This window comes from Hyperolius riggenbachi, chromosome 1 (assembly GCF_040937935.1).
Source record: "Hyperolius riggenbachi isolate aHypRig1 chromosome 1, aHypRig1.pri, whole genome shotgun sequence".
Lineage (NCBI taxonomy): Eukaryota > Metazoa > Chordata > Amphibia > Anura > Hyperoliidae > Hyperolius > Hyperolius riggenbachi.
Genome location: NC_090646.1, coordinates 504,331,562 through 504,352,424, shown reverse-complemented (window position 1 = coordinate 504,352,424; position 20,863 = coordinate 504,331,562). Strand labels below are relative to the sequence as shown.

Sequence of the window (20,863 nt, the reverse complement as noted above, 5' to 3'; positions counted from 1 at the left end):
GACTGCACTTAGTGGGCACAGCTGCGACCAATCAGACTGCACTTAGTGGGCAAAGCTGCAACCAATCAGACTGCACTTTGTGGACACATCTGCGACCAATCAGACTGCACTTTGTGGCACATCTGCAACCAATCAAACTGCACTTTGTGGACACATCTGCGACCAATCAGACTGCACTTTCTGGGCACAGCTGTGACCAATCAGACTGCACTTTGTGGACACAGCTGCGAACAATCAGACTGCACTTAGTGGGCAAAGCTGCGAACAATAAGACTGCACTTTGTGGCCAGATCTGCGACCAATCAGAATGCACTTTGTGGACACATCTGCGACCAATCAGACTGCACTTTGTGGACACATCTGCAACCAATCAAACTGCACTTTGAGGGCACAGCTGCGACCAATCTGACTGCACTTTGTGGACACTTCTGCGAACAATAAGACTGCAATTTGTGGCCACATCTGCGACCAATCAGACTGCACTTAGTGGGCACAGCTGCTACCAATCAGACTGCACTTAGTGGGCAAAGCTGCAACCAATCAGACTGCACTTTGTGGACACATCTGCGACCAATCAGACTGCACTTTGTGGCACATCTGCAACCAATCAAACTGCACTTTGTGGACACATCTACGACCAATCAGACTGCACTTTCTGGGCACATCTGCGACCAATCAGACTGCACTTAGTGGGCACAGCTGCTACCAATCAGACTGCACTTAGTGGGCAAAGCTGCAACCAATCAGACTGCACTTTGTGGACACATCTGCGACCAATCAGACTGCACTTTGTGGCACATCTGCAACCAATCAAACTGCACTTTGTGGACACATCTACGACCAATCAGACTGCACTTTCTGGGCACAGCTGCGACCAATCTGACTGCACTTTGTGGACACTTCTGCGAACAATAAGACTGCAATTTGTGGCCACATCTGCGACCAATCAGACTGCACTTAGTGGGCACAGCTGCGACCAATCAGACTGCACTTAGTGGGCAAAGCTGCAACCAATCAGACTGCACTTTGTGGACACATCTGCGACCAATCAGACTGCACTTTGTGGCACATCTGCAACCAATCAAACTGCACTTTGTGGACACATCTGCGACCAATCAGACTGCACTTTCTGGGCACAGCTGTGACCAATCAGACTGCACTTTGTGGACACAGCTGCGAACAATCAGACTGCACTTAGTGGGCAAAGCTGCGAACAATAAGACTGCACTTTGTGGCCAGATCTGCGACCAATCAGAATGCACTTTGTGGACACATCTGCGACCAATCAGACTGCACTTTGTGGACACATCTGCAACCAATCAAACTGCACTTTGAGGGCACAGCTGCGACCAATCTGACTGCACTTTGTGGACACTTCTGCGAACAATAAGACTGCAATTTGTGGCCACATCTGCGACCAATCAGACTGCACTTAGTGGGCACAGCTGCTACCAATCAGACTGCACTTAGTGGGCAAAGCTGCAACCAATCAGACTGCACTTTGTGGACACATCTGCGACCAATCAGACTGCACTTTGTGGCACATCTGCAACCAATCAAACTGCACTTTGTGTACACATCTGTGACCAATCAGACTGCACTTTCTGGGCACATCTGCGACCAATCAGACTGCACTTTCTGGGCACAGCTGCGACCAATCAAATTGCACTTTGTGGACACAGCTGCGAACAATAAGACTGCACTTTGTGGACACTTCTGCGAACAATAAGACTGCAATTTGTGGCCACATCTGCGACCAATCAGACTGCACTTAGTGGGCACAGCTGCGACCAATCAGACTGCACTTTCTGGGCACAGCTGTGACCAATCAGACTGCACTTTGTGGACACAGCTGCGAACAATCAGACTGCACTTAGTGGGCAAAGCTGCGAACAATAAGACTGCACTTTGTGGCCAGATCTGCGACCAATCAGAATGCACTTTGTGGACACATCTGCGACCAATCAGACTGCACTTTGTGGACACATCTGCAACCAATCAAACTGCACTTTGAGGGCACAGCTGCGACCAATCTGACTGCACTTTGTGGACACTTCTGCGAACAATAAGACTGCAATTTGTGGCCACATCTGCGACCAATCAGACTGCACTTAGTGGGCACAGCTGCGACCAATCAGACTGCACTTAGTGGGCAAAGCTGCAACCAATCAGACTGCACTTTGTGGACACATCTGCGACCAGACTGCACTTTGTGGCACATCTGCAACCAATCAAACTGCACTTTGTGGACACATCTGCGACCAATCAGACTGCACTTTCTGGGCACAGCTGCGACCAATCTGACTGCACTTTGTGGACACTTCTGCGAACAATAAGACTGCAATTTGTGGCCACATCTGCGACCAATCAGACTGCACTTAGTGGGCACAGCTGCGACCAATCAGACTGCACTTAGTGGGCAAAGCTGCAACCAATCAGACTGCACTTTGTGGACACATCTGCGACCAATCAGACTGCACTTTGTGGCACATCTGCAACCAATCAAACTGCACTTTGTGGACACATCTGCGACCAATCAGACTGCACTTTCTGGGCACAGCTGTGACCAATCAGACTGCACTTTGTGGACACAGCTGCGAACAATCAGACTGCACTTAGTGGGCAAAGCTGCGAACAATAAGACTGCACTTTGTGGCCAGATCTGCGACCAATCAGAATGCACTTTGTGGACACATCTGCGACCAATCAGACTGCACTTTGTGGACACATCTGCAACCAATCAAACTGCACTTTGAGGGCACAGCTGCGACCAATCTGACTGCACTTTGTGGACACTTCTGCGAACAATAAGACTGCAATTTGTGGCCACATCTGCGACCAATCAGACTGCACTTAGTGGGCACAGCTGCTACCAATCAGACTGCACTTAGTGGGCAAAGCTGCAACCAATCAGACTGCACTTTGTGGACACATCTGCGACCAATCAGACTGCACTTTGTGGCACATCTGCAACCAATCAAACTGCACTTTGTGGACACATCTGCGACCAATCAGACTGCACTTTCTGGGCACATCTGCGACCAATCAGACTGCACTTTCTGGGCACAGCTGCGACCAATCAAATTGCACTTTGTGGACACAGCTGCGAACAATAAGACTGCAATTTGTGGCCACATCTGCGACCAATCAGACTGCACTTAGTGGGCACAGCTGCGACCAATCAGACTGCACTTAGTGGGCAAAGCTGCAACCAATCAGACTGCACTTTGTGGACACATCTGCGACCAATCAGACTGCACTTTGTGGCACATCTGCAACCAATCAAACTGCACTTTGTGGACACATCTGCGACCAATCAGACTGCACTTTCTGGGCACAGCTGTGACCAATCAGACTGCACTTTGTGGACACAGCTGCGAACAATCAGACTGCACTTAGTGGGCAAAGCTGCGAACAATAAGACTGCACTTTGTGGCCAGATCTGCGACCAATCAGAATGCACTTTGTGGACACATCTGCGACCAATCAGAATGCACTTTGTGGACACCTCTGCAACCAATCAGACTGCACTTTCTGGGCACAGCTGCGACCAATCAGACTGCACTTTCTGGGCACAGCTGCGACCAATCAGACTGCACTTTGTGCACACATCTGCGACCAATCAGACTGCACTTTCTGGGCACATCTGCAACCAATCAAACTGCACTTTGTGGACACATCTGCGACCAATCAGACTGCACTTTCTGGGCACATCTGCGACCAATCAGACTGCACTTTCTGGGCACAGCTGCGACCAATCAGACTGCACTTTGTGGGCACAGCTGCGAACAATAAGACTGCACTTTGTGGCCAGATCTGCGACCAATCAGAATGCACTTTGTGGACACATCTGCGACCAATCAGACTGCACTTTGTGGACACATCTGCAACCAATCAAACTGCACTTTGAGGGCACAGCTGCGACCAATCTGACTGCACTTTGTGGACACTTCTGCGAACAATAAGACTGCAATTTGTGGCCACATCTGCGACCAATCAGACTGCACTTAGTGGGCACAGCTGCTACCAATCAGACTGCACTTAGTGGGCAAAGCTGCAACCAATCAGACTGCACTTTGTGGACACATCTGCGACCAATCAGACTGCACTTTGTGGCACATCTGCAACCAATCAAACTGCACTTTGTGTACACATCTGTGACCAATCAGACTGCACTTTCTGGGCACATCTGCGACCAATCAGACTGCACTTTCTGGGCACAGCTGCGACCAATCAAATTGCACTTTGTGGACACAGCTGCGAACAATAAGACTGCACTTTGTGGACACTTCTGCGAACAATAAGACTGCAATTTGTGGCCACATCTGCGACCAATCAGACTGCACTTAGTGGGCACAGCTGCGACCAATCAGACTGCACTTTCTGGGCACAGCTGTGACCAATCAGACTGCACTTTGTGGACACAGCTGCGAACAATCAGACTGCACTTAGTGGGCAAAGCTGCGAACAATAAGACTGCACTTTGTGGCCAGATCTGCGACCAATCAGAATGCACTTTGTGGACACATCTGCGACCAATCAGACTGCACTTTGTGGACACATCTGCAACCAATCAAACTGCACTTTGAGGGCACAGCTGCGACCAATCTGACTGCACTTTGTGGACACTTCTGCGAACAATAAGACTGCAATTTGTGGCCACATCTGCGACCAATCAGACTGCACTTAGTGGGCACAGCTGCGACCAATCAGACTGCACTTAGTGGGCAAAGCTGCAACCAATCAGACTGCACTTTGTGGACACATCTGCGACCAGACTGCACTTTGTGGCACATCTGCAACCAATCAAACTGCACTTTGTGGACACATCTGCGACCAATCAGACTGCACTTTCTGGGCACAGCTGCGACCAATCTGACTGCACTTTGTGGACACTTCTGCGAACAATAAGACTGCAATTTGTGGCCACATCTGCGACCAATCAGACTGCACTTAGTGGGCACAGCTGCGACCAATCAGACTGCACTTAGTGGGCAAAGCTGCAACCAATCAGACTGCACTTTGTGGACACATCTGCGACCAATCAGACTGCACTTTGTGGCACATCTGCAACCAATCAAACTGCACTTTGTGGACACATCTGCGACCAATCAGACTGCACTTTCTGGGCACAGCTGTGACCAATCAGACTGCACTTTGTGGACACAGCTGCGAACAATCAGACTGCACTTAGTGGGCAAAGCTGCGAACAATAAGACTGCACTTTGTGGCCAGATCTGCGACCAATCAGAATGCACTTTGTGGACACATCTGCGACCAATCAGACTGCACTTTGTGGACACATCTGCAACCAATCAAACTGCACTTTGAGGGCACAGCTGCGACCAATCTGACTGCACTTTGTGGACACTTCTGCGAACAATAAGACTGCAATTTGTGGCCACATCTGCGACCAATCAGACTGCACTTAGTGGGCACAGCTGCTACCAATCAGACTGCACTTAGTGGGCAAAGCTGCAACCAATCAGACTGCACTTTGTGGACACATCTGCGACCAATCAGACTGCACTTTGTGGCACATCTGCAACCAATCAAACTGCACTTTGTGGACACATCTGCGACCAATCAGACTGCACTTTCTGGGCACATCTGCGACCAATCAGACTGCACTTTCTGGGCACAGCTGCGACCAATCAAATTGCACTTTGTGGACACAGCTGCGAACAATAAGACTGCAATTTGTGGCCACATCTGCGACCAATCAGACTGCACTTAGTGGGCACAGCTGCTACCAATCAGACTGCACTTAGTGGGCAAAGCTGCAACCAATCAGACTGCACTTTGTGGACACATCTGCGACCAATCAGACTGCACTTTGTGGCACATCTGCAACCAATCAGACTGCACTTTCTGGGCACATCTGCGACCAATCAGACTGCACTTTCTGGGCACAGCTGCGACCAATCTGACTGCACTTTGTGGACACTTCTGCGAACAATAAGACTGCAATTTGTGGCCACATCTGCGACCAATCAGACTGCACTTAGTGGGCACAGCTGCGACCAATCAGACTGCACTTAGTGGGCAAAGCTGCAACCAATCAGACTGCACTTTGTGGACACATCTGCGACCAATCAGACTGCACTTTGTGGCACATCTGCAACCAATCAAACTGCACTTTGTGGACACATCTGCGACCAATCAGACTGCACTTTCTGGGCACAGCTGTGACCAATCAGACTGCACTTTGTGGACACAGCTGCGAACAATCAGACTGCACTTAGTGGGCAAAGCTGCGAACAATAAGACTGCACTTTGTGGCCAGATCTGCGACCAATCAGAATGCACTTTGTGGACACATCTGCGACCAATCAGAATGCACTTTGTGGACACCTCTGCAACCAATCAGACTGCACTTTCTGGGCACAGCTGCGACCAATCAGACTGCACTTTCTGGGCACAGCTGCGACCAATCAGACTGCACTTTGTGCACACATCTGCGACCAATCAGACTGCACTTTCTGGGCACATCTGCAACCAATCAAACTGCACTTTGTGGACACATCTGCGACCAATCAGACTGCACTTTCTGGGCACATCTGCGACCAATCAGACTGCACTTTCTGGGCACAGCTGCGACCAATCTGACTGCACTTTGTGGACACTTCTGCGAACAATAAGACTGCAATTTGTGGCCACATCTGCGACCAATCAGACTGCACTTAGTGGGCACAGCTGCGACCAATCAGACTGCACTTAGTGGGCAAAGCTGCAACCAATCAGACTGCACTTTGTGGACACATCTGCGACCAATCAGACTGCACTTTGTGGCACATCTGCAACCAATCAAACTGCACTTTGTGGACACATCTGCGACCAATCAGACTGCACTTTCTGGGCACAGCTGTGACCAATCAGACTGCACTTTGTGGACACAGCTGCGAACAATCAGACTGCACTTAGTGGGCAAAGCTGCGAACAATAAGACTGCACTTTGTGGCCAGATCTGCGACCAATCAGAATGCACTTTGTGGACACATCTGCGACCAATCAGAATGCACTTTGTGGACACCTCTGCAACCAATCAGACTGCACTTTCTGGGCACAGCTGCGACCAATCAGACTGCACTTTCTGGGCACAGCTGCGACCAATCAGACTGCACTTTGTGCACACATCTGCGACCAATCAGACTGCACTTTCTGGGCACATCTGCAACCAATCAAACTGCACTTTGTGGACACATCTGCGACCAATCAGACTGCACTTTCTGGGCACATCTGCGACCAATCAGACTGCACTTTCTGGGCACAGCTGCGACCAATCTGACTGCACTTTGTGGACACTTCTGCGAACAATAAGACTGCAATTTGTGGCCACATCTGCGACCAATCAGACTGCACTTAGTGGGCACAGCTGCGACCAATCAGACTGCACTTAGTGGGCAAAGCTGCAACCAATCAGACTGCACTTTGTGGACACATCTGCGACCAATCAGACTGCACTTTGTGGCACATCTGCAACCAATCAAACTGCACTTTGTGGACACATCTGCGACCAATCAGACTGCACTTTCTGGGCACAGCTGTGACCAATCAGACTGCACTTTGTGGACACAGCTGCGAACAATCAGACTGCACTTAGTGGGCAAAGCTGCGAACAATAAGACTGCACTTTGTGGCCAGATCTGCGACCAATCAGAATGCACTTTGTGGACACATCTGCGACCAATCAGAATGCACTTTGTGGACACCTCTGCAACCAATCAGACTGCACTTTCTGGGCACAGCTGCGACCAATCAGACTGCACTTTCTGGGCACAGCTGCGACCAATCAGACTGCACTTTGTGCACACATCTGCGACCAATCAGACTGCACTTTCTGGGCACATCTGCAACCAATCAAACTGCACTTTGTGGACACATCTGCGACCAATCAGACTGCACTTTCTGGGCACATCTGCGACCAATCAGACTGCACTTTCTGGGCACAGCTGCGACCAATCAGACTGCACTTTGTGGGCACAGCTGCGACCAATCAGACTGCACTTTGTGGGCACAGCTGCGACCAATCAGAATGCACTTTATGGACACATCTGCGACCAATCGGACTTTACTTTGTGGGCACATCTGCGACCAATCAGACTGCACTTTGTGGGCACAGCTGCGACTAATCAGTCTGCACTTTGTTCCAACATTTCAGCATACCCGACAAAATAGCATACAAATGAAATTGAACACGTGCAAAGTCATGCAAGTCATACATTAACCCCATAATGCCCATCAGCAGCACTAACCCTTGCAACCCAATTTAGATTCCTGGGTCCAACTCCTAACACTGGCCCTCCTCCACCATGTGGTCTGGAATAAAAACCGCGCTACATGCCCACGAAGGTAACTTCATGCACAGAAAGTGCATGCCACAAATCTCCATCAAATGAAACATGATGCTATCCTATTCCTAATCAAATGACTGACAGGTCAGTGTCAAACACACAAATATGGTAACTTGTTTTTCTAACCTAAAAAAAAGGAATAATTGCATTCATCATTAAACATAATAAACATCTATGTAAACAAATATATGTACATATTATTCACTTACCTCAATAGCAGGTGCAATCTGCTCCTCCAGGTCTCTCTGCCTCACCAGACTCCACAACAAGTTCCTGGAAGTGAGCAAACCACGGAATTCCTCCAGGGATCCGCCCCCCAGTGTATCATTGAAAAAAAAACGGAATTCCGGAAAAATGGGCGGAAACTGACGAAAGCACGCTGTTATCACAAATTTAAACCATACACAAAAACTTTATTCAATAAGCAAAAAGACGGAATGAACAACGCTAACGTAATTTACGGAAGTCCGTAATAAAAATACGGAAACATACACTCGGAAAATTCCGGAATATAGCCGGAATACCGTGGAAACCCTCCGGAATACCGCGGAAACCATCCGGAATACCGCGGAATGACCCGGTAACGGAATTCCGGATCGGCGGTATGCGGAATTTACCGCGGTACACGGATTTGCAATTCCGAGCAACCCTAGTTTTTTCATTCCCTCGGATGTGTCCTTTAACACAATATAGGCTATACAGCTTTGTTTGTTTGCCAATATTACCTTTACTTCTCCAGGCAGCCCGTTTGTGAAATATTTATTTGTACAGTGCCCAGGCCTGACAGTGTCACTGATTAAGTCGTTGCTATATAAATCAATAATATACATAAATATAGATGCTGCAAATACATTGGTGCTTTGGCACTGCTGGCCTGAGAAATGGCTCTCCAAGTCTTTTAAATGAACGAGGTCTTTGCTACACTCTTATCTATGCAGGAATTAATTGGACGCCTGACTTCAGTGCTTCTGATTCTTTCCTTTGCTGATAACTAGCATAACAAAGCCATTCATTTTCTTTTTAACATGTATTCCTGACTAAGAGCCCCGTTAGAACTTGAAACATGTTAATCACTTGTCTCTGGCTGTAGCTTAATGTCAGTATAGGCCTTACCAAGAGAGCAGGCCGGGATGGCTGTACTCTGCAATTTGCTTTCCTGATAATCTACTTTCATATGTGACAGTTTTCTGGAAAGTAAAGTCACATGACTTATTGGGCCTGATTCACAAAGCTGCGATAACTAAAAGACTTTAGGCGTGATAACCTTTGCACTAGCAAAGTTATCACTGCTTTGTGCTGTAACTCGCGTGAAGCTCCTGCACGCAAAGTTTTGCACGTGCGCAATGTCCCATAGGGCTTAATGGACGCAGCGTGCGAAGTGCGGTGCGGTGCGCTGCGCACGCGCCTGCGTGATTGTGCGCGCAAAACTTTGCGCACGGGAGCGTCGCGCGAGTTACTTCAGATCACGCCTAAATTAAGTTTAGGCATGATAAAGGGCTTTTCACAGGCATGCAAAGTGTTTGCACCACTTTGTGAATCAGGCCCATTGTGTTAAAAACCTCTGTAGATGAGAATGGAGAGGATTCTGGGAAGTAAGAAATATGTTTATTGGTTAGTTGAAGAAGTAAGATTAAGTAGTTCAGGAACTGATCTTTGAAGTGAAATCCTAATTCTTTTAAGAAGTAAAACAACCCAGAGAAATGTTGCACTCAATCAAGGTAATAACATGAGAAGCTCAAGAAACTGGGTAGATGCATACAGAGCAAAATTTAAAGAAACCTCAATTCAAAGAAATTGTTGGTTCCACATATCCTCATATAAGCAAGCCCGTGACCTGTGACAAGGATCAATTTATATGGTACAGGCCCGGTCAGGACTCAACTAACCAGCCGTCTTACCAACCAGCACAAATCGCCAGTAGTACTCAAAGAGGTGAAGACCAACTTCTTGGGCTGTTTGTGGGCTCCACTGTGCTTAAAGAGAATCTGAAGGCAATTTTAGAAAACAAAAGATACTTACCTAAGGAGAGGGAAGACTCTGGGTCCTAATAAGCCTTTCCTCTCCTCCCAGTGTCCACGTTCCCCCGCAGGCTCCCCCGTTAGCAGTCCATGATCAAATTGGGTGTGGACTGCTCTGGTCGTGGACTTCTCTCTTCCGGGTTTGGGTGACTTTGTCAGCCTTCGGAAGCACTCAGGCTTCCGAGGATGGGTCCCTCCATACTGCGAGTGCCTTCTCTGGCACACTCATGCATGCCCAGTACAGAGCCACCAATCTTCAGAAGCCCGAGCACTTCCGAAGACTCTTGAAGTCTCCCGCAGTAGAAGATTCAAACTGTGGAGCCTACAGGGAATATCAGTGTTTCTCAACATTATTACAGCATATGCCACTTTATAAATTACTGCGTTGCTCAAGCACCCCCCTGATGGGAGTAACATCATGCCATGTACCCCTTTAACCTACATATTGCTTAGGAGTACTTCATCATAGTGTATAGTTTACAAAAAAATAATTAGCTGTAGTGTAAAGTACCCCCCAAAGCCCAACTAAAGTACCCCCATATCAGTGGAGTGGCAATACGGGATGCAGAGGTTGCAACCGCATCAGGGCCCTTGGACCAGAGGGGCCCACGAAAGGCCCTCCCTCAACCACAGTATTAGCTCCATGATGTTGCTATGATGGTGATGTTATATATGCTATGAATAATGGTTATCATTAACAAACTGATCCCCTCCTTTGCTTACACATCTCATACTTGTGAATATCCTTGGAAGGTATTTTTATTATTATTATGGCAGGCACCATATGAACTGTTGTTTATAGAATGCCTTTGGGGGCCCCAATGTAAAAGTTGCACTGGTTTCCGAAGCCCCTTAGCTACACCATTGTCCCATATATTGAGAACCTAGGCATTATTGTATAGCAGTCTAGTTTCTCTCATACTTCAATAGAAAGAGCCAGTCAGTGAGATAGTTACATAGTCACAGCCACAAATCCAAATGAGAGGTTTACATCCCCCCGCCACACACACACACACACACACACACACGCACACACACACACACACACACACACACACACACACACACACACACACACACACACACACACACACGGCGTGCGTGGCATGTGGACAGAATTTGTCCTCCCAGCACAGGAGGACGGGTGCTGAGGGAAGGGGGGGTTGGGAGATTGGTGGCGTTGTATGCATTGCAGGGGGGGGGGGCAAGTCCTAGTGCACATTTATGATGGACAGGCTAATATGTAGTGTACTAGTGTATTGTGTGTACTAGTGTATTGCATACACTAGTATGTAATAATCATACAATTTGCTTTCTAAGGATGGCCACTGAGGGAAAGAGGTATAAGCAGCAGGAAAAGTTTAATAATGATTACTAGGCGACCACTACCGCTGGCATACCAGTGAAGAGTGAATTCAGCAGCTGAAAGGTAACAGCAGGCAGAGCCGTCTCACCCACCAGGCAACTATAAATTCCTGCCTAGAGCGGCAGGAGGAGCCAGGAGCGCTGCTGAGAGTTGAGAGAATAAATGCCTCTCAGCCCATTTCTCGCCTGGAGTGACAAAATGGCTAGAGACGCCCCTGACAGCAGGCCAACGTTTCACCCCTCATATTCCCTATTGCCACTGGATCTAGTACAATAATGATAGGACAAGACCTTGCAACCATTCTCTTCTTGTAATGAAGTAGTGGCCGCCCGGTAATAGATATAAAGCCTTTGTGTAAATGCCGTCTTTTTTAATGTTATCATACCTGATGGGCTTACATGCTGCTGTCTCTGGAAATTACATTCACATATCAGGACTTATGAATTATTCACATCTCTGTATTAGCTATGGAGAGAGTCATTTACCCACGCAAAAAAAAGTATAAGCAAATAAAAGTGGTGAAGTAAAGTAAAAACATGGGCAAGTGTTTTCATTTAGGATTAAAAGCATTGTATTTACATAGATAAACAGGATCTTTTTTTTTCCTTACCGGGGTGTTCTTCTAAAACTGAAAACTAAATTACCTATCAGCGTACGTTGCGTACTTACTGGAGACCAAATTGCCTTTTTCCTGTTGTTGCTGCTGTATGTTATATTCAAATGAGCCGGTCTATTATAACAGCATATGGATTGTTCGAATGATCTTCCCTTCTTAGAAAATGTAAGTTGAGGAATTTCAGCACACTCTTGATAGGCAGCAGAGGCTATTATCTTCTAGAGCAGCGGATAGCTGAATCTCATTAACTCTGCCTGTGACACTGTTCCATATTGCTGAGAGGAAGCTTCATACAGAACGAATTCTCTTAATGGCAGAATGCTTTGGAGCTCTGTGTAAAGCTGAAATACGTAGTGAGCTTTGTGACTGGCCTAAAGTTTCTTCTATAACCACAGCAGTGATCTCCCTGTCTTTTCTTTTTTTTTAACAGAAGCTATTTACATCTCTGCTATAAAACAGCGTTACTTAAAAAGTGCATAGAGTGAATATGCAAATGATGTAGTTACCCAGCTAAGCCTCCAGAATCTCTTGATGAAAACAGATAATAATGTAGAGGCTGCTATCCGGCTTTTGGCTTATTCCCTCTTTGCCATACTTTTATTGAACTGTTACAATTTATGTGATTTCAGGATTCACTTGAAAGAAACACTGAACAGAAACGTAAAGGTGTTCTACTGCCAATACGTTCATAGGTGTCATTTGAAAGTATGCGTATAAAGTGGCATTCAGTTAACAGATCACCATTTCTTTATTCACCTATTTTAACCCCCACCAGGGCCACTTTTAGGAATAGGCGAATCAAGCAGATGCCTGGTACGACACTTGTAGCAAGGGGCACACCAGTGAAGCATGTGATTTTGGTGCACGGGGCTCAGCTCCGAAACAAGGCGTTACGGTGTTCTGGCGACTGTCGGACGTAGAATTACATCTCCCCCCAAGTTGCGATGACGCTGAAGGGGAATCGTATTTTACACCGAGGATTTGAGCAGCTGCAGGGTGAGCTAGCATTCTGCTCACCCTGTGCCCAGCTCATCGGCGGCATACATAACTACCCCAGACCTCTTAGCCCACTGTGATTTTTGGAATTTTTATGCACAAATGCTAGTTCTATAAAGAAAGAGATGGGTGGAGATGTTAACACCTAAATAGGGTCTACTAATTAGCATAACAATGGAAGTCTACATAGCATAACATTGATATGGCAGGTGCCATTCACGGGCTACTTAAAGAATACCCAAGGTGTAATGAAAGTGTCCCGTTTTACTCACCTGGACAGTCTTCTAGTCCCCGTAGTCTTGTAGGTCCCTTGCTGACCTCCCGGTCCCCTTCCTTGATCCACAGCATAGTCCAAGACCTAGCTATGTCACGCAGTATTGTGCATGTGCTGACCCGGTGGTGCACCTGTGGACTATGGACAGTGAGGGACCTACAAGACTATGTAGTCTAGAAACAAACGCTCTGTATTCCATTGAAGTCGATGGAGTTCCCTACAAAAGGTGAACACTAGTTGGTGATCTTTTAAGTGGCAAGCCAGCTTATTGCCACTTTTTAAATATAACAATTGTCATCTATTGCAGAACTATCCACAAAACTGGTGATCAGTGAAGGCAGGCAAAGACTTATAAAACATTTCAGCTGACCAATGAGTTTTAAAAACACAAAAAAATCAGATACCTAAGTAGAGGGAAGTCTTTGGTCTTTGGAGGCTTCCCACAACCTTCTCGAGACCACAACTGGATGCTTAGACCCTTTGGAAGTTTGCGGCCACACTCCTGTACGTGAAAGTATGCAGCTGCACTGCACAGGATGGTTCATGTCTGTGCAGGAACACGAGCCACTCGGGCTCGGCAGAAAAAACTGAGCCTGATCACTTCCATGCTACTTCACAGGCACAAGCCCTGTCATGCTTCGTCGGCAAGCCCTAGTCATGGAGGTACGGGGAGTCCAGGTGCTGGATCATGGGAGTGAGGAAGATGGGGCAAGCCTCGAGGTTTCCCTCTACTGAGGCAAGTATCTGTCGTTTTTTGTTTTTAAACTTACAGGTGCACTTTAAAGCCATAAACACGAGACAGCTGGAAAACTGTCTTGAATCATTTGTCTATGCCAGGGGTGCCCATTGTGTAGATTGCAATATACCGGTAAAACGCAAAGGTCTTCATGGTAGATCTCAACCGCACTACATTTTTTATTCTGTACATACAATTGTGCTCCGAAAATTGTACATGGGTAGATCATTTTGACTTGCTAATTTTTAAAGTAGCTCATAAGCCAAAAAAGTGTGGGCACCTCTGGTGTATGCTGAATGAGTTGTGTGTATGCATTCATTTATGCATGTAATGAAGGGACTAAACTGGCACAAAATGTTTCTCATGGCTGTAAATTGTTTATAAATGAAGAGGTAATTAATAGTGGTGTTAGTGATAATTACAAAAAACATCTATAAAAGCACCACGTTCATTTCTCATCATCAACCCCTGAGTGCAAACATCACATCTTGTGACAGCACAACACAATCTTTCAGTACCTGAGCACTTTATCTGCATTATGATTCATTTTATTCATGTTGAAGACTCTTTATTCAGCTGAGATGAATAATATGTCACAAGCGTATCTGTTCATAAAAGCATTTAGAGCACTTTTGTGGGCTAGTTTAATTATTACAGCCATTAGTAATGCGAGAACAATAATGTTTACAGACCTTTTAGCTTGTCTTAGGTCTGCAGCATCTGTACTGGGATATAAAGCAGAGACCTCAGCAAACCTTTTGCTATCCTTATATTACTCCACACTTGTGAAGCGTAACCTCTCAGCCAAATCAGCCCCAGCACAGCTCTCCTAGGAGTAACTTTATTTAATAAATCTGGCTGTGATTCTGCATCGCATTTACATCTATTCTCATTGTCAGATTTTATGTGGGCTTTTCTGTCTTGTACAAAACCGCAAACAGGCAATTGTCTATTAGTCAACATTGCCTGTTTTCTCCACTTTGTCTGCCATAATGAAACATTCCATTAATTTCCTCGCATTTATGCGGGTGATTAACATGGTCTTGGCTGGTATATTGGCTCATAATAGCTTGGCATGGTTTATAGGGCAGGGATAATTCACGCTGTAACTAGCCAATAAATAAAAGCAAACAATGAATAGCCTTGGCGTTTATTGTACCTATTTCAGTCTTCTTCCTTAAAGAAGAACTCTGTTAATAGTACATGCATTTAAAATCCCTGTATGACATTTTGAGCTGCAATTCCTGAAAAAAAATTGTCCTAAGAAAGAAACAATAAAGGGCCTTTTTTTTTTTTTTTTTAACTGTATGCATGCGTTTGTACAGATATGTTTGATTAGCACATTCAGTGGCACTTGCTAGAGGGAAAGGGCCACAGTGGAGGCACTAAAATTGAGAGGGGGGCACATTTCAGGCATTGTTAGGACCATAGGACATAGTGTTTACAACAACTACAGGGGAAGGGGCCACAGTAAGGGTCACTACAGAAACAGGGAGAGGGCACAGGGATGGTGCTAACAGGAGGGGAGCTAGCAACAAGGGGAATGCTGCAGGGACAGGTTGGGGACCACGGAGGTGACACTTACTATGGCAAAAAATAGGTACTACAGGGACACTGTCTACAGGGAGAGAGGCAAAGTGGGGGCACTAGTGACAGAGAGGGGATCGCAGTGGTGACACTATCATCAGGGGAGGGGTCAGAGTGAAGACATTAAAGTGGTAGGAATCTCAGAAATGATTCTTTGTTTTAAAAGATTATTTACAGCCTGAAACTTATTACCAGAAAAAAAAACTGGTAGCAGAACAGCATTCAAACAGTTAAACACAGCACTTTCTTCTTCAGTGGGAAGCTTATTGCCAAAGTTTGATCCAAACTCAAGTAATTATATTATTTTTATTCTGTTTGTTTGGCTGCCAGACACTATTTGTAAACATTGCTGTGTGCTGCATCAGCTTGCAGGGATAGCACAAGGTAAAAAAGCAGAGAGAAATCTCACTGGGCGGATTAAACTTTATAAATACAACAGCTATGCAACAAAATGTAATGGCAGTTCTCAGAGCAAATAAACTGTACTTTTGGAATTTGGAATTTGTATATGGACAATAATACGTGTGCACAAAAGCAAATATAACTGTATGGGTGATAAAATGTAGGAAACCACATTTTTATTGAATATTATGTCAAAGTTTAATCCTGCTTTAATTACAGGGAGAGACATGAACTGCTGAGTTGGGGCAATGTGCATCACAAATGATGTTATATTTCATAAATAAACTATGCACTACAAACATATGAGCCTGAACTAGGACTTTAAATCATTTATTGATTCTAGAGAATTACTGTATAATGAAAAGGAAAGGTCATTATAATAATAATAATATTCATGTAATATACAGTAAATTACAAAATGGCTTGTGCACTAATGATGTTGATGTATTTTATTTATTTATTTATTTATAAAAGTGCTTATACTACATTTTTTAGCGTAGCCTCTTGTATGGTTATTGGATGCCAATGGTTACAAATTGACAGGCCTGGTGAACAGTCACTGCACAGGAGAAATGCAAATAGTTATACAAGATTTAATATTCAGAAGAAATTAAGTTGATTTGGACTGGTTTATAGCTGTGCATGGGAGTTAGAATTGTCCCCAAAGGTCAGACAACCTCCTTGCAACTAATTGGGGGGACAAAAATGGGGCAGGGAGATAGTAAGTTTACTAACATGGAATCATGCCACTGCACACAATAAATAAAAACATAACATTTCTTTAAAAAAACAAACAAGTAACTAATAGAAATATGCATAAGCAAGAACATTAACCCCTCTGAAAACACTCTAAATATAAGACGGATTTCTAAATGTTTGCACTGTGGGTGGCAGGGGATAATTGTAGCATGGTTATTCAAGGGTAATGTTTTACATTTGAGAATTATGGCTAGGTTAGAGAGAGTGAAAATTATTTGACTTCATATCTGGGATGGGGCAAACTCATTGGTGGAGTTGTTGCATTTGTTGATATTTACTCAGAAGGACTTAGCACTGACAGATCTGGTTCTGATAATAACACCTCTGAGCTGTCAGTGCTGGGTTCACATGTAGGGGAGGAAGAAAAAGCAGAGACCAGAGGCGTTCCCTGTGTGTAAAAATGTCCAAAGGGAGATACACAATTATATCAAATAACTGTCACCACCTTTGGTGGCTGAAACTGTAATGCTTCAGGATGAGCAAATGTGCTTGTGCCATTTACACCCTGGTAAGAGAAGTATCATCAGGCTGCTCTCCCTCCTCCAGGGGTTCCTCTTGCTACAAATTTCTGGGTTCACATATAAGCCCTCTTGGTGTAGAAAACAAAACAAAAAATTTAGTCTTTAGACACCTCACCGGCTCACGAGAGAGATCTATCCTCTGCTGTTGAAAGTTCCAGGCGCAGCACGGGGAAGAGCGTGCCAAAATGACCTGCATCGGTTTGGTACTGCTCCACAATACATTCATTGATGGTGCGTTCAAACTACACACATTGCAGTGCATGATAGCGTCAGTTATATTTGCACAGCGACGTGCTGCAATGCTCCCTCAATGGGTCCATTCGCATTCGCGTATTGGCTCCACAGCACGTCAGTACTTTCTGTCATAATAATGGGAGCACACTTGTTCGCTACTGCACAACACACTCATTATGCCCCCATAACAAATGACTGGCTATGATACACTGTGCTTTGTGACATGCATGTTACGAGAAAACGCACATATTAAAATCAGATTCAGTGTGAACTTGGCTTTAGTCTGTATTGTTCCTCAACGTTGAACCCAAAGCATCCCTTTATATAATATATTCTTATAAAGCGTTTATTCACAGTGGTTGGCAATCTATCATCGAGAAACTCATAGTTCAATTCCATGGATGACTCATTTTTATTTTGTTTTAAAAATATGCCCATTATATATCTTTGAATTTAATGGTGTAAGTCTAAATGGAAAGCATAATGGTGGGCTGTTACTAATTCCAGCTTCTTTTATGCTATTTCAGGCCAGTGAATGGGTTAAGCAGATAGATGATAACTGGGAATGTCATCATAATTATGGGCTGTCTGCAGGCAGGTGGCAATGACAAGTGTGCCAGTGTCCTATGTAGAAAAGGAGCAGGTGTATTGATTTCTGCTGCATGTAATGAGCAGTTTGGCTCAGCTGAGCAGCAGGCTGCAGTTTGAAAACCGCTAAAGAAAGATTTCACAACTTAGTTTTTAGAGTTTTTATTTTTACTTTCTGCTGGGATCTCGAAAGGTGTAATAGCACCACATACCAAAACTACAGGGATGGAGGCTTGACTAGGAATTTGCGCTCCACAGGCCTGCAGTGGATTAATATTACTTTGAGTTCTGAGCAGTAATTAAGCTTGTCTTTGTCTACTATCTAATCCAGCAGTTACAACATCATGATAACCCTTAAAGAAAAACATTTATTTGTTGCAGCCCACAGAACTCCTGTGGAGGTGCTGCAGAGTGGTTATTTCTTGGTTTTATGGGAACACAGAAACCGTTAACTCCCTCCATGTTTACATATAGCCTATCTGAACAGCACACCCACAGCACAGATCAGACAGCTCAAATTACAGTGGCTCATTAGTAGCAGATAAGGGTTAATTAGACAGGCTGTTTTCTCTAAATACCCACAAGTATGGGTTTCTCTGTGTTTTTTTTCCTTCTGTCTTGTGGGAGAGTTTTGGTCCTCTTTAAGTGAAGCTGAAAAGAAAACTATAAGTCTCCCTGATAGAGAGGGTCAATGAGATGGAACAGATTCTGAGTTCATGTAGGATTATGCACATTTTGTATGCAGATGTATGCAACTTGAAAAAGTCCAATTGAGCTTCACCTTGGTAGAATTTGATTGAGATATTTTCAAGCTGCATAAATTTGCATACAACATGTGCATAATCCTGCATATACTCTGATTTATATACATCCCATTGACCATCTCTACTCACTGGTACATGATATAAAGGGGGACTCTGTGCTGATCATGTCAGCCATGATAAACGGCACTACTAAAATAATCTATTTTCCTCTGTTGTGTTCCTGATATAATTGATTACATCCCTTCTTACCTGGGGTGTAACTGCAAATCCTGTGGTCTCCCAGAAAAACGTTGATGGAGCCCCTTAATGTTCACAACCCTTCCTTTGCCTCTTCTTGGTGACCCACACAGCCTGGGGGCCCATCCTACAAGGCTTACAAAACAAGTGTGGCCATGAGGATCTTCACACCCATACAATGTGCAGCCACAAAAACACCTGATCTGGAGTATCAGAGGGAGGGAAAGGTAGTAGTTGGACCCCCACACCTCTGGGCCCAGCTGAAGTTGCAGAGGCTGCAACTAGTTATGCCTCTGCTTCTTACCCCTCCGTAGAGACAGAACACACATCTGTACAACATCGGGGCCACGCAGTGTCACATGCAGGGCTGAATTTGATTCTAGCATGTAACCCAAATTGATTATATTACATTACTTAATCACTCTTCATGTGCTCAGTACCTTTTCAATTATATTTGTGTTGTACATCTGCAATATATCAATGGCAATGGGCAGGTACTGTACATATGATTCTGTAAATACATCTGCTGCACACTACCAGCTTGGAACTGTTTGCCATGCTGTCTTGTCCTGCTTAAGCTAATCTAGAGTCAGCCCAATGATGGATGCAGCAGCATGTAACAAATACCACAAAATGTGTCAGGAACACGCATTAGGAAACTGCAATGAGCCAGATCATTTCATTCTGTCTGTCTGATTTGGAAAGATTTCCGTAGTAAAAGCTGAATAACCAATATTATGAATAACCTTGCATGGAAACAATCTATGATGCGCAGTAGGTGATAATAAATAGTGTTCTTTTATGAATACGTTGGCATTTATGGCCTTATATGATTGCTGTCTGCTTATGCAAAGTCATTGTGACATTTCCCAATCATCTTTGTAAAGTTCAGTGCAAACATTTCTCTCTCTCTTTCGCCCGGGTTCTGTGAATCTCTGCATGAATATGCGGCATTTCTTATACAGTATTTCCATAATTGTTTTCTGTATGTCACATCACTGAGAGAAAGTAAAAAGTCAGTTAGTGGACCACAGTACATTAACTTGTCAGCAGTCTGGTGGCTTTGTCAATGTAAGTGTGAGAGATCAGTGTTGGCTTAGCAGGTAACAAGATATGACTTGATTTATCATCATTGTACAGCATTGCGGTTTGACAGCACCCTATTTCTCATGATTAACTGGGAACTAAAAAAATAAATCAACTGCTCCTCCCAGCTCCTTATTGACTCTCGCAGCCTATGGTAAACCATGCATTTTGAATGGAATGACAAACACTTTAGCAATATATATATATCATTTACAATCTATTTCTTGATAAAAACTCATACCAATTTTTAAGTCATCTGTCAAGTGGCATACCTAGCAGATATGACATACTGACTCATTTTGTCCTCCTGACAGAATTGGCCATG

At 44.9% G+C, this 20,863-nt stretch overlaps 1 protein-coding gene across 1 annotated transcript in view; it reads left to right on the top strand.

The window, feature by feature from the left end:
* LOC137532788 (adhesion G-protein coupled receptor D1-like) overlaps positions 1-20,863 on the top strand; it is an 853,822-nt gene that overhangs the window by 567,530 nt on the left and 265,429 nt on the right. The window lies entirely within an intron of this gene.